Raw genomic sequence first — 13,308 nt, 5'->3', positions numbered from 1 at the left:
AAAGTCTTAGCTGATGTTCTGAAACTGGCTATAAGAGAGAGTGGGAGAATGATCCTCTAGGCATGAAATCCTAAGAGCTCTGAACACAACCAGGGCTTCAGCTGATCCAGAGCTGGGCTGACCCAGATGACCTGAGTGAGGCCACCCGGCAAGCACACTGCAGTCTGTCTGGCTCCATCAACAGTGAGAGGCCTCCAGCTCCATCACAGCGTACTCTCCAGTGTGTTATAGTTGTCCTTAAAGCTCTTCAATTCAAGGAAGTGCTTGGCACGTTTACTCTTCTGACTGGAGGGGAGGTATGTCACCTGGATGGTTGTTGGGGAGGCTTCAGGAGACTGGGTTAGGTCTTTGCTGCTGACTGGTGTTGTCGCTGAGAGCTCCCACTTCGTGCTTTGACCACTGTGGCCAGCTCACTCAGGGCCTCCTGATAGCGCAGGTACTCACTCAGGCCAAAGACCGCTGTCCCATAGCGGGCTGTCTCATAGCCATCCAGCAGGGTATTAGTGAGGCCCTTGCTCACACCCTTGAAAGGAGTACTAGTGTTTCGAAGATCTAGCAGGTAGGAGCGGAAATTCTTGCCCATTGATGAATGGAGATGCCGGACTTCCGGCATGAAATGGGATCTCAGAGGCACGGAGAGCATCCAGAGCTCGACATTTCACGCCAGACAGCCAGTTACTGCCGGACGCCATGGCCTCCCCACCCCGCGCGGAATTGCTCCGGTTTAACCCGCTGCCCTGCCTCGTCACCCTGGGCTCCCTTGAGGCAATGGCGCCTGGGTTTCCTGAAACTCCCTGGCCATTTCCTTACGGGGATATACCAAGGCTAACCGGGCCTGAAAACATGGCAGATGTGGGGGGAGGGGTGTGTGTGGGGGCTGGAAAGAAGAACCTGTATTTAACTTTAGAAGGAACTGCCAAACTCTTCTCCAGTGTGTTACATTTTGCATTCCTGCCAAAAATGTATGCATGTTCCCGTTGTAATGCATCTTTGTAAACTTTTTGTATCACCTGTTTTTTGTTTGGTTTTTAAAGCCATTTTAGAAGCTGTGTAGTGGTATCATTGTGGTTTCAATGGGCATTTTCTTAATGAGTAAAATCGTTTTAATTATCTTTTCGTATGTTATCAGCTATTAACATTTTTTTCATTGGTGAAATATCTGCTGAGATATTTTACCTGTTTTAAAAATTGTATTGTTTGTTTACTTCTTATTGTGGTAAATATTTATATATTTTAGATCAAAGTTATTTAATAGGTAGATACATGTTTTGAAACTATTTTTTTTTCCTATTAAGTGTCCTATGCTTGCATTTTCTTAACAGTGGTCTTCCAAGGATTAGAAGTTTCAAATTTTATTAAGTTCAACTTACAAAAATATTTCTTTTATCATTCATGAGTAAAGTATATGATCCATTTCAAATAGTTTTTTATATGGTAAAGATAAAGTTGATGTTTATTTTATTTTTATTTTTGCATGGTGGTCTAATTGTTCAGCACAGCATGTTTGGAAAGACTGCACTTCCTCCACTGAATTATTTTGATATCTTTGTCAAAATCAATTGACTATACACATGTTGGTCTATTTGGAAACTTTCTTTTTCTATTGATGAATGTATATAATCTATAGTATTTGCTTGATTGTTGTAACTTCATGTCTAGTTTTGAGATCAACTAGTCTGTGTGCTCAAAATTTGCCCCCTTTCAAAATTGTTTTACCTATTTTAAGTATTTCTTCAAAAACAGTTACACAGGATTTTGATTCATACCCCTTTGAATCCATAGATATACTTAGGAAGAATTCACATGTAAACATATCTTCCAACCCATGAATATAGTATCTCTCTTCATCTCCTTATATCTTCTTTAATTTCTCTCATCAAGATTTTTCAGTTTTTGGTGTAAAAGTTTTGCATGTATTTTGTTGTCCTTAACTATTTCAGATATTTGACATTGCTGTAAATGGCATTTTAAAATTTAAGTTACAAACTAATCATAACTTGTATATAGATACGCTTTTGCTTTTTGTGTATTCACCTTGTTTCTTACTACCGTTCTTTTTTTTTTTCTATAGGTAGTATATCATCTTTAAATAAAGATAGTTCTATTTCCCCCTTTCAAGTTTCTATGCCTACTCTTTTTTTAAATTGCACCGTTATTTTTTTTATTGTACTGTCTTTGTCTATGTTACTGTATGTTATATATGGTATGAATATAGTTGTGTTTCCTTCATTCAATCCATTGGATCAATTTCCCATGCATTTTCCTTCTAAATATATTATAAACCCCATGCAGATGATACCACCCTTATGGCAGAAAGTGAAGAGAAACTAAAAACTCTCTTGATGAAAGTGAAAGAGGAGAGTGAAAAAGTTGGCTTAAAGCTCAACATTCAGAAAATGAAGATCATGGCTTCCAGTCCCATCACTTCATAGGAAATAGATGGGGAAACAGTGGAAACAGTGTCAGACTTGATTTTTGGGGGCTCCAAAATTACTGCAGATGGTGACTGCAGCCATGAAATTAAAAGATGCTCACTCCTTGGAAGAAAAGTTATGACCAACCTAGATAGCATATTCAAAAGCAGAGACATTACTTTCCCAACAAAGGTCCGTCTAGTCAAGGCTATGGTTTTTCCAGTAGTCATATATGGATGTGAGAGTTGGACTGTGAAGAAGGCTGAGTGCTGAAGAATTGATGCTTTTGAAGTATGGTGTTGGAGAAGACTCTTGAGAGTCCCTTGGACTTCAAGGAGATCCAGCCAGTCCATTCTGAAGGAGATCAACCCTGGGATTTCTTTGGAAGGAATGATGCTAAAGCTGAAACTCCAGTACTTCGGCCACCTCATGCGAAGAGTTGACTCATTGGAAAAGACTCTGATGCTGGGAGGGATTGGGGGCAGGAGGAGAAGGGGACGACAGAGGATGAGATGGCTGGATGGCATCGCTGACTTGATGGATGTGAGTCAGTGAACTCCGGGAGTTGGTGATGGACAGGGGTGCCTGGTGTGCTGCGATTCATGGGGTTGCGAAGAGTCGAACACGACTGAGCGACTGAACTGAATTGAATGAATGGTTAGCAGTGTATCTGCACATAGCAAAGTATTTAAAACTGAAAAAGATCAGATTTTAATTCTTTTAAGTAATTTACAGTGTTATTCATTTGTGTTTATTCAACTATTTCAAATGGTATCATCATTCTTTTTGCCTAGAAATCTTTCATTTTTGTATTACAAATCTACTTGCAATGGATTCTCTCAGATTTTACTTGTCAGAAGTATTTTATCTTACCCTAATTTTTACAGATGTTTTTCCTAATTGGATATAAACATTATTTTTGTTTTCTTTAAACACTTTAAAATATCACTCTATTATCTTCTGACTTGCATGGTTTCTGACAAGGATTCTTAGTTTTTACATTTATTCATATTTGTGTAACATTTTTTCTTTTCTGGCTTCTTTTAAGATTTCCTCATGATCTTTGATTTGATTATGGGTGTGTGTGTGTGTTTATTCTATATTTTGGCTTCTCTGAGGTTTTTGTATCATTGATGTCTTCTATTAATTTTGGAAAATTCATAGTTGTTATTTTTTCAAATATTTCTTCTGGCTCATTTTTCTCTCTGTTCTCCTGGAACTCTACTTTCTTATACGTCAGATCATTTGTTTTTGTCTTAGAGTTCTTCAGGTCTATTTCTCTCTCTTTCATCTGTTTTTCATTTTGGTTAATTTCCATTGTTGCATCTTCATGCAGCAATGTGTATTCACTTAACTGTGATCACTTTTCTCATAAATCTGCCAAAGGTATTCATTATCTCTGAGTTAGATAAATTTAGACGAATTTTTAAAATTTCTAGCATTTCCACTTAACTTTTATTTTATAGTTTTCAACTGTGCTGAAGCTCATCATACGTTCATGCATGCTGTTTATCTTTTCTACTAAAAGGTATTTTCAATTTTAATTATTGTTACTATTTTGATTGCTACTTTTTTTCAGTTTTGGAAAAAGTTATTATGTTAACATATATTTATAACATACAATTTTGTAGTAATAGTTATTTTAATGTCTTTTTGTCTAATAATTCCAACATCCGTGTCATTGCTGAGTCTACTTTTGGTGATTGCTTGGAGAAGGAAATGGCAATCCACTCCAGTACTATTGCCTCGAAAATCCCATGGACAGAGAAGCCTGGTAGGCTACAGTCTGTGGGGTTGCAAGAGTCGGACACGACTGAGCAACTACACTTTTGTCACTAGAAAATGGGTCATTATTTTTTGACTTTAAAAATTTTACGTTTGCATTATATGTAGAATTACTGTGGAGACGTAACTGAATGTGATTTGATATGGACAAGCTTTTTTTAGATTCTGTGTGACTTAATTCATTTCAATCAGTAGTTGGGATTGTTTGAGTTTGTTGCTGTTTTTACCCAGAGTTCACCACAGGCTTCAAATTTCTTCAGTGGTAGTGTTAAAAGATGAACTGAACCCTTTAAAAATTTTAAGAGTTTCTTTGAGGAAAAATCTGTTAAAATCAGGTAGTGCCCAGTCAGAGGTAGTGAGCGTACCACTTACAGGAGCTCCAAAGAGACTTTGATATGGAAAGGCTGAAGCAAAGCAGTGATATTATTGCTTGACTGTAGACGAAAGCCAAGTTGGCTATTTGGGGTTAGTTGTCCTTAAGTTTTTCGTTTAATAACTTTGAGACATTTATGGATTTAGAATTTGGTTTGCTCAGGTAAGACATTTTGGCATTAGAGTTAACTTAGCCTAGTGGCTTCCTTGTTTAGTTAAACAGTGGATTTCGGCTACCTTACACTTAGTGAGGGTCCTTAGGTGCCAGAGGATTCTCTCAGTGTTCCTTCTCAATCCTCTGTTTTTTCTAGTCCCCCAAGACTGACCACCTTGCTAAAGGATCTCCCTTCTCACTGGTAGGTAAACAATTAGCCTTTTAACTGGTTCCTAGAATCCTGGCTGGGGGAGGAGGCCTTCTCAGTTTATCTTGTCCAGTCTCTATCTGAGGCAGTGCCTATGTACCTAGGCTTTGTTGGAATTTCTATATTTCTTTTATTCCTCCGGGTGACCACACCATGCATTGTCTGTGATATACGGGAATCTTGGGTGAGACAGATTTCTGCCCTTTCACAAGCAGGTTTCTGCTTGGTGATATATTTAGAATGTTAGGATCCTAAGCCCAAGAGATTTCTTGCCCCTCCTCTGGTGACACACAGTTTTAGTTTTGCCCTTTCTTAGGAATGTTGGATCTTTGCTTCGTGCTTGAGAGTGGGAAGAAGATTTCCCTATGTTTACACAAAATGCAGATACGGGCTTTGACAGAAGATACAATATTGTCCCTCCTCCAATGACTTAAATCTTTTCCTTCCTATAATAGGAGACTTCTGGGAAAGGGGAGGGAGCATGATTTTCTCCAGTGGTAGTTGATCATCTTTTGAATGCCTGTTGAGAATTTTTAAATGTTATTATCTAAGACATTACATTCTCTGTTTTTAAATGTTTTGACATAAAACTATTAATATTTTAACTATTTTAACTGCTTAGTTTTTAGTAATATTTCAGCTTGGAGAGGGCCATTATCTCATTTATTTATTTATTTAATTTATTAATTTTAATCATACTGGCAAAACTTTGTTTATCATATTAATTTACGTAAATAAAAAGTTTTCATTTTATTATTGCCTTATATTAATTTTTCCCTCAATTTGTTTCTGTAATTTCTACTTACGTCTTTATCATGTCTTTCCTTCTTCTACTGTAGATCAATGTGTTTGCATTTTTTGAATTTAAGTTGGATACATTATTCATGTTTCTTTTTTTTCCCCCTAATATAAGCATTTAAGGCAATGTGTTTACTTCTAAGTACCATATTAGTTTACTACTTTCCAGGTGGTGCTAGCAATAAAGAACCCACCTGCCAATGTAGGAGACTTAAAGAGACGTGGGTTTATAAAATCTGCTATTTCACTTGCCAAGATTATAATTTTCTCATTATATTTTCATGTCCTGGAAAGGTAAGTTGGTTCTTTTTCAAATTTGTCTAATCTTTACTTGAGAGTATTCATTCAACAAATCTGCCTACAATGCCAGATACTTTTAGGCACTTGTGATATTTTAATAATAATAATAATAATAATAATAATAATAATAATAATAAAAGAAAACAGAAAAACAGAAAAAGCCCAGGATATTTGTCCACATGAAGCACAGTGGAACAAATGTTAGTGCAGGTACCCTGGTAGCTCAGATGGTAAAGAATCTGCCTGCAATGCTTGAGACCTGTGTTCTATCCCTGGGTCAGGAAGATCTCCTGGAGAAGGAAATGGCAACCCACTTCAGCATTTGTGCCTGGGAAATTCCATGGATACAGTCTGGCGGGCTACAGTCCACGAGGTTGAATATTTGCCCATATGAAGCATAGTGGGACAAGGCAGTCAACAAACAACAGTTAAAAATAAGTCCATTGGAGGTAAGAAGTGTTTTGTATGAAAAATATACAGTAAAACATGAGTATGGTGAAGGGTATTGGTAGTGCTGCAGTTGAAAGTTGGTTATTGTTTTAAAAGGAGTTGTCATGGAAAATATCATTAAGAAGGTGACATTTGAGCAAGATTCTGAGATGTGAAGAAGTGAAAGGTGTGGATATCCAAGAGAAGAAAGTTCCAAGTAAAAATGTTAGCCACTGCAGTTGCTAAAACAGCATCAACACAAGTGAGGAGGCCAGTCTGGCCAGTGCACATACATGAGGGGGCACTGGTGGGTGAGGTAAGGGTGACAAGAAAATGTAGGGCCTTGTAGGCATTGTGATGACTTCAACTTTATTCTGAAATCCTCACAAACAAAATAAAAGTGGTTTTCCTATCCTTTGCTTTATCTGACGGTCCTGACTTTGTGTGGGAATCTACATTCTGGTTACAGACTTTAAATAGGCCCAAGGCTTTGTCTTTTGGATCTTGGACTTTTTAATGTTCAATCTCATTGCTGTTGGGAATCAGCAAGCACCCCTGGGAAACACATGGTTAGAATTTCAGTTTCATAATCTGGTTTCCATTTCCTCTTAATTTTTATCCCCAAGGGATTTTCCTCATTTTTGTATCAGTTTAGCAATGCTTTTAAAAGATGTTTACTCCATTTTATTCTTGTTGTTTTAAGACATTTAATCTGTTATATTGAAAGAAACACAATCATAAAAGTTATTTTGCATATTAAAGGGAAGTATAAAATATAACAAACATTTTAAATAAAAATTAAAGTGAAAAAGCATGCCAGAAGTACAAATTTTGAAATAGAATGCAGATTAAATATATACTTTTATTTATAAAATAAAAGAAACAAAATATAAAGTCATCAAAACAAAATGCAGAAAGATAAGAATAAATATGTAATAACATTAATGGGCTTAAATTTTAAGTATCAAAACTTAAAGGAAAAAGTATTCAATATAATTCTGATATGGAAAGGAAACATTGCTATAAGATAAAAGTTATGATATTAATTTCATCTCTGAACACATCAAACAAATTCTTGTAAATTCGTAGTTTAAACTCATTGAGTTTTGATTCCTGAACATTCATATTTCTGTCTGTTGTGAACTTTAAAAAGTACCTAATTACTTTGTGGTTCAGTCTCTTAATAGGAAAAATATCATCAACTTCATAATTTGTTTAGGAGAATGAATGAGATAATATTTACAAAGGAAACAGCCCAATTGGTAGCACATAGTAAATGTTAGACATTGGTTTCATCATTAACTTAGAAAATGAGAAAGCAGTACATTTTGGTAGCAGAGTTCAGGGATTCATGCTCCTGTGTGGGGTTGGGCACACTTGTAGTAGGTCTGAAACTGGAGCAGACAGCCAGCTGACTTTCTGCACTAATTTCCCCATTTAAAGGGTCCTGCTCATGGGTTCCTGAGATGTGGCACTAGTGGCAGGCAGACTGATTGGGAAGGTTCAGCGGTGTGACACAGTTTCTTCTTTAAATTCGGACAGGACTGAAAGGATGGAGAATGTTATAAAGTCCTTTGTTCCCTGTATTTCTGGCACTCTGTTGATCTTGTTTACCTCTCTCCATCAAAGCCAGCAGGATAAGGGGCTTTTGCAGTTTTCCTTGTGTTGAAATACTTGTTTACTCAAAGAAGAACCTCAGATGTTCCTTGGCAAAGTATTCAAAAGGCACATATTGTGATGACCTCTCACTGAACTAACGAGAGAACTAACTAAGGAGAACTGACCTTGTTCAGTCGGCTGCATTTGTTGAATCAGCCATTCATTACCTTGGGGAAGCATTTCTGTGGTCACCAAAATGTGATGATGAACACTATTTTTGGTCTAAACTTTTGGTAGCCTTTTCTTCCCTGTTAGTTATGCAAGTGAACACTGATCTTTCTTCTCTCTTAAGGTTTTAATTTTATATATTTATTGACTCTACTTTCAGTATCTACTAGCTTGCAGATTTCTGGCATTATTATAAGCCAGTCTTTGAGCTGTGGTAGAGTTGTATTCTTTCTCAAAAGCAATTATTTACTCTAGCTTACATTTCCACAGAATAGCAGTATGACCAATGAACAATGCTGTCAAGAAGAAATTTTTAAAAAGCAAAATAGAGTGTCTGTCTCTTTTAAGTTCACTTTACAATTTCTTTTTGGTCACCCCATGCTAATCTATGTGATTAAATGTTGCTGCCCCCTGATCCAGATACCTTTTTTCTATATAATTGTTAATGGAAACTCTGAGTTAGCAGAAAGTAAAAGCAAAACTTTATTAAAATATGAAAAATCACTATGAACTAGAAGTCAACAACCCTAGGATAAGAAAACTTTAAAATACACTAAGATGCTCTGATAATTAAGTTGGTAAATAATCCGCCTGCAATGCGGGAGACCTGGATTCGATCTCTGGGTTGGGAAGATCCCCTGGAGAAAGGAAAGGCTACCCTCTCCAGTATTCTGGCCTGGAAAAGTCCATGGGGCTGCCAAGAGTTGGACAAAACTGAGTGACTTTCACTTTCACTTCAAGGTGCAAAAAATGAAATTGGCTTCTTTTTTGGTAATAATTTTAATTGGAGGTGAACTGCCTCAGTTTAAGTTGGAATCTATATATATTTGTAAATGACATCATTCCTATGAGAATATGCTACCATGTAACTGTTAATAGAATGTATAGTTTACTGAAAATGAAGTGTGATGGATCTTATATCCTGCGGGTTACTCATAAGAAAAACAACAAAACTTATCCCAACCTCTCCCTCCCCAAAAAACATCTCTTCTTTTTCCCTTTCCAGGTGTCTCCCTACCTAATCCTTCAGTTCAGTTCAGTTCAATTGCTCAGTCATGTCTGACTCTTTGCGACCCAATGAACTTCAGCACACCAGGCCTCCCTGTCCATCACCAACTCCTGGAGTTCACCCAAACTCATGTCTGTGGAGTCGGTGATACCATCCATCCATCTCATCCTCTGTCATCCCCTTCTCCTCCTGCCTCCAATCCCTCCCAGCATCAGAGTCTTTTCCAATGAGTCAACACTTCGCATGAAGTGGCCAAAGTACTGGAGTTTCAGCTTTAGCATCATTCCTTCCAATGAACAGCCAGGACTGAGCTCCTTCAGAATGGACTGGCTGGATCTCCTTGCAGTCCAAGGGACTCTCAAGAGTCTTCTCCAACACCACAGTTCAGAAGCATCAATTCTTTGGCACTCAGCTTTCTTTATAGTCCAACTCTCACATCCATATATGACCACTGGAAAAACCATAGCCTTGACTAGATGGACCTTTGTTGGCAAAGTAATGTCTCTGCTTTTGAATATGCTGTCTAGGTTGGTCATAACTTTCCTTGCAAGGAGTAAGCGTCTTTTAATTTCATGACTGCAATCAGAATCTGCAGTGATTTTGGAGACCCCCCCCCCCCAATAAAGTCTGACACTATTTCCCATGAAGTGATGGGACCAGATGCCATGATCTTCGTTTTCTGAATGTTGAGCTTTAAGCCAACTTTTTCACTCCTCTTTCACTTTCATCAAGAGGCTTTTTAGTTCCTCTTCACTTTCTGCCATAAAGGTGGTGCCATCTGCATATCTGAGGTGATTGATATTTCTCCTGGAAATCTTGATTCCAGCTTGTGTTTCTTCCAGTCCAGCATTTCTCATGATGTACTCTGCATATAAGTTAAATAAGCAGGGTGACAATATACAGCCTTGACATACTCCTTTTCCTATTTGGAACCAGTCTGTTGTTCCATGTCCAGTTCTAATTGTTGCTTTCTGGCCTGCATACAGATTTCTCAAGAGGCAAGCCAGGTGGTGTGGTATTCCCATCTCTTGAAGAATTTTCCACAGTTTCTTGTGATCCACACAGTCAAAGGCTTTGGCATAGTCAATAAAGCAGAAATAGATGATTTTCTGGAACTCTTGCTTTTTCCATGATCCCGTGGATGTTGGCAATTTGATCTCTGGTTCCTCCGCTTTTTCTAAAACCAGCTTGAACATCAGGAAGTTCACGGTTCACATATTGCTGAAGCCTGGCTTGGAGAATTTTGAGCATTACTTTACTAGCGTGTGAGATCCTTGTTATTCCCCCCAAAATGTATTAAAGTGATTGGCTATCCTGTGGGTTTTCATTTCCATTTCCTCAACTCTAACTTCTCACTTTAATTCCAACCTTGTTCCTTTTCGTATCATTCTAGTACAATGGCTCTTGTTGAGGTCACCAGTGATCTTCAGATCACTAATTCCTTGGACTGTTTTTGCAGATTTAATTTATGTGATCTCTCAGCTGCATTCAACGCTGTTGACTGTTCCCTTCTTCTTGAGAGACTGTTTGACTTCTGTGACACCAAACTTTCTAGGCTCTCCTCCTCCTGCTGGCTGTCCCTTCTGTATTTCTTCTGTCTCTCCTTTATAAATGCATCTTATTCTAAGCCAGAAATATGCAGAGTTCCATAAGTAGATGACTCTATATTTGTCTTCTCAGCTTAGATCTATTTTCTGAGTTCCAGACTCACATATTTGTGATGGCTCCTTGGAATCTTCTCATAGATTTCTCAAGCTCATTATATCCAGAATATATTCATTTGTATTATTTTCCTACTTCCAGTCTGAATCTTTTCTGTCAATCCCAACATTAGTGAATGCCCCCACACTCCATTTAGTAGCAAAAAGTCCTAAAACAATGATTCAGCCATAATACCTCCATCTCCCTATATCTTTTCTTTAATCTATTTGCAAATTCTTTTGATTTTACTTTGTAACTAACTCTCAAATCTGATAACACTTTCTGATCATCTCTAATATCTCACTAATCCAACTGCAATTTTTCTTTCCTAAATCGTTACTAATGTATCTGTGGAAGTGTCTCTGCTTAGTGTATTCAATTCCATATTTACTCTTATGCTGAGATAATATTTTATAAATGCAAGTTTTATCATAATAGTCCCCTCCATACCAACTGGCAATCCTTCAACAGCTCTTCATTACTCTTGGTACAAAGCTAAAAGTTTTAAAAGTTGACCAAGAAGTATCTCTACTGTCTGTCTCTTAATGATTCTTCAAGTATTATCTCCCATTTGTTCCTCTGGGAACTCTCTCTCACCTTATACTTACTATCAAAACAAGAAACCACTTAATATGTGAAACAACCTCCTCAAAAAAAAAAGCATAGTTAATTCCTTGCCAAGCAAGGGAGAGTTGCAATTTCAAAGCACAGTACTTCTAATAAAATGCTAATCTTATAAGTTTTTAGGAAAGAAGGAGTTCTGGAAGTGTTGAGCTTTCAGAAGCATAATTGTTTAGGGATTGGCTGACTGTCACCTGTGGACACAAGCTTTCTGAATGTGCCTGCCACTGACTGACTTTTTAAAGCGTAAGCTGGTTCGTGACATTGTACAGGAGACAGGGATCAAGACCATCCCCATGGAAAAGAAATGCAAAAAAGCAAAATGGCTGTCTGGGGAGACCTTACAAATAGCTGTGAATAGAAGAGAAGTGAAAAGCCAAGGAGAAAAGGATATAAGGATCTGAATGCAGAGTTCCAAAGAATAGCAAGAAGAGATAAGAAAGCCTTCTTCAGCGATCAATGCAAAGAAATAGAGGAAAACAACAGAATGGGAAAGACTAGAGATCTCTTCAAGAAAATTAGAGATACCAAGGGAACATTTCATGCAAAGATGGGCTCGATAAAGGACAGAAATGGTATGGACCTAAGAGAAGCAGAAGATATTAAGAAGAGGTGGCAAGAATACACAGAAGTGTACAAAAAGGATCTTCACGACCCGGATAATCATGATGGTGTGATCACTCATCTAGAACCAGACATCTTGGAATGGAAGTCAAGTGGGCCTTAGAAAGCATTACTATGAACAAAGCTAGTGGAAGTGATGGAATTCCAGTAGAGCTATTTCAAATCCTGAAAGATGATGCTGTGAAAGTGCTGCACTCAATATGCCAACAAATTTGGAAAACTCAGCAGTGGCCACAGGATTGGAAAATGTCAGTTTTCATTCCAATTCCAAAGAAAGGCAATGCCAAAGAATGCTCAAACTACCACACAATTGCACTCATCTCACATGCTAGTAAAGTAATGCTCAAAATTCTCCAAGCCAAGCTTCAGCAATACGTGAACCATGAACTTCCTGATGTTCAAGCTGGTTTTAGAAAAGGCAGAGGAACCAGAGATCAAATTGCCAACATCCAGTGGACCATGGAAAAAGCAAGAGTTCCAGAAAAACATCTATTTCTGCTTTATTGCCTATGCCAAAGCCTTTGACTGTGTGGATCACAATAAACTGTGGAAAATTCTTCAAGAGATGGGAATACCACACCACCTGACCTGCCTCTTGAGAAATCTGTATGCAGGCCAGGAAGCAACAGTTAGAACTGGACAATGGAACAACAGACTGGTTCCAAATAGGAAAAGGAGTATGTCAAGGCTGTATATTGTCACCCTGCTTATTTAACTTGTATGCAGAGTACATCATGAGAAATGCTGGAGTGGTAGAAGCACAAGCTGGAATCAACATTGCTGGGAGAAATATCAATCACCTCAGATATGCAGATGACACCACCCTTATGCCAGAAAGTGAAGAGGAACTAAAAATCCTCTTGATGAAAGTAAAAGAGGAGAGCGAAAAAGTTGGCTTAAAACTCAACATTCAGAAAAGGAAGATCATGGCATCCGGTCCCATCGCTTCATGGGAAATAGATGGGGAAATAGTGGAAACAGTGTCAGACTTTATTTGTTTGGTTTCCAAAATCACTGCAGATTCTGATTGCAGTCATGAAATTAAAAGACGCTTACTCCTTGGAAG

At 37.8% G+C, this 13,308-nt stretch overlaps 1 pseudogene; it reads right to left on the bottom strand.

Moving 5' to 3' along the window:
- Window positions 1-203: 203 nt before the first annotated feature.
- On the bottom strand, window positions 204-692 carry LOC138088697 (protein C1orf43 homolog pseudogene; annotated as a pseudogene).
- Between the last annotated feature and the right edge of the window lie 12,616 nt (window positions 693-13,308).

This window comes from Capricornis sumatraensis, chromosome 11 (assembly GCF_032405125.1).
Source record: "Capricornis sumatraensis isolate serow.1 chromosome 11, serow.2, whole genome shotgun sequence".
Lineage (NCBI taxonomy): Eukaryota > Metazoa > Chordata > Mammalia > Artiodactyla > Bovidae > Capricornis > Capricornis sumatraensis.
Note: the sequence above shows the minus strand (reverse complement) of the source record. Positions and strands in the feature narration are given on the sequence as shown.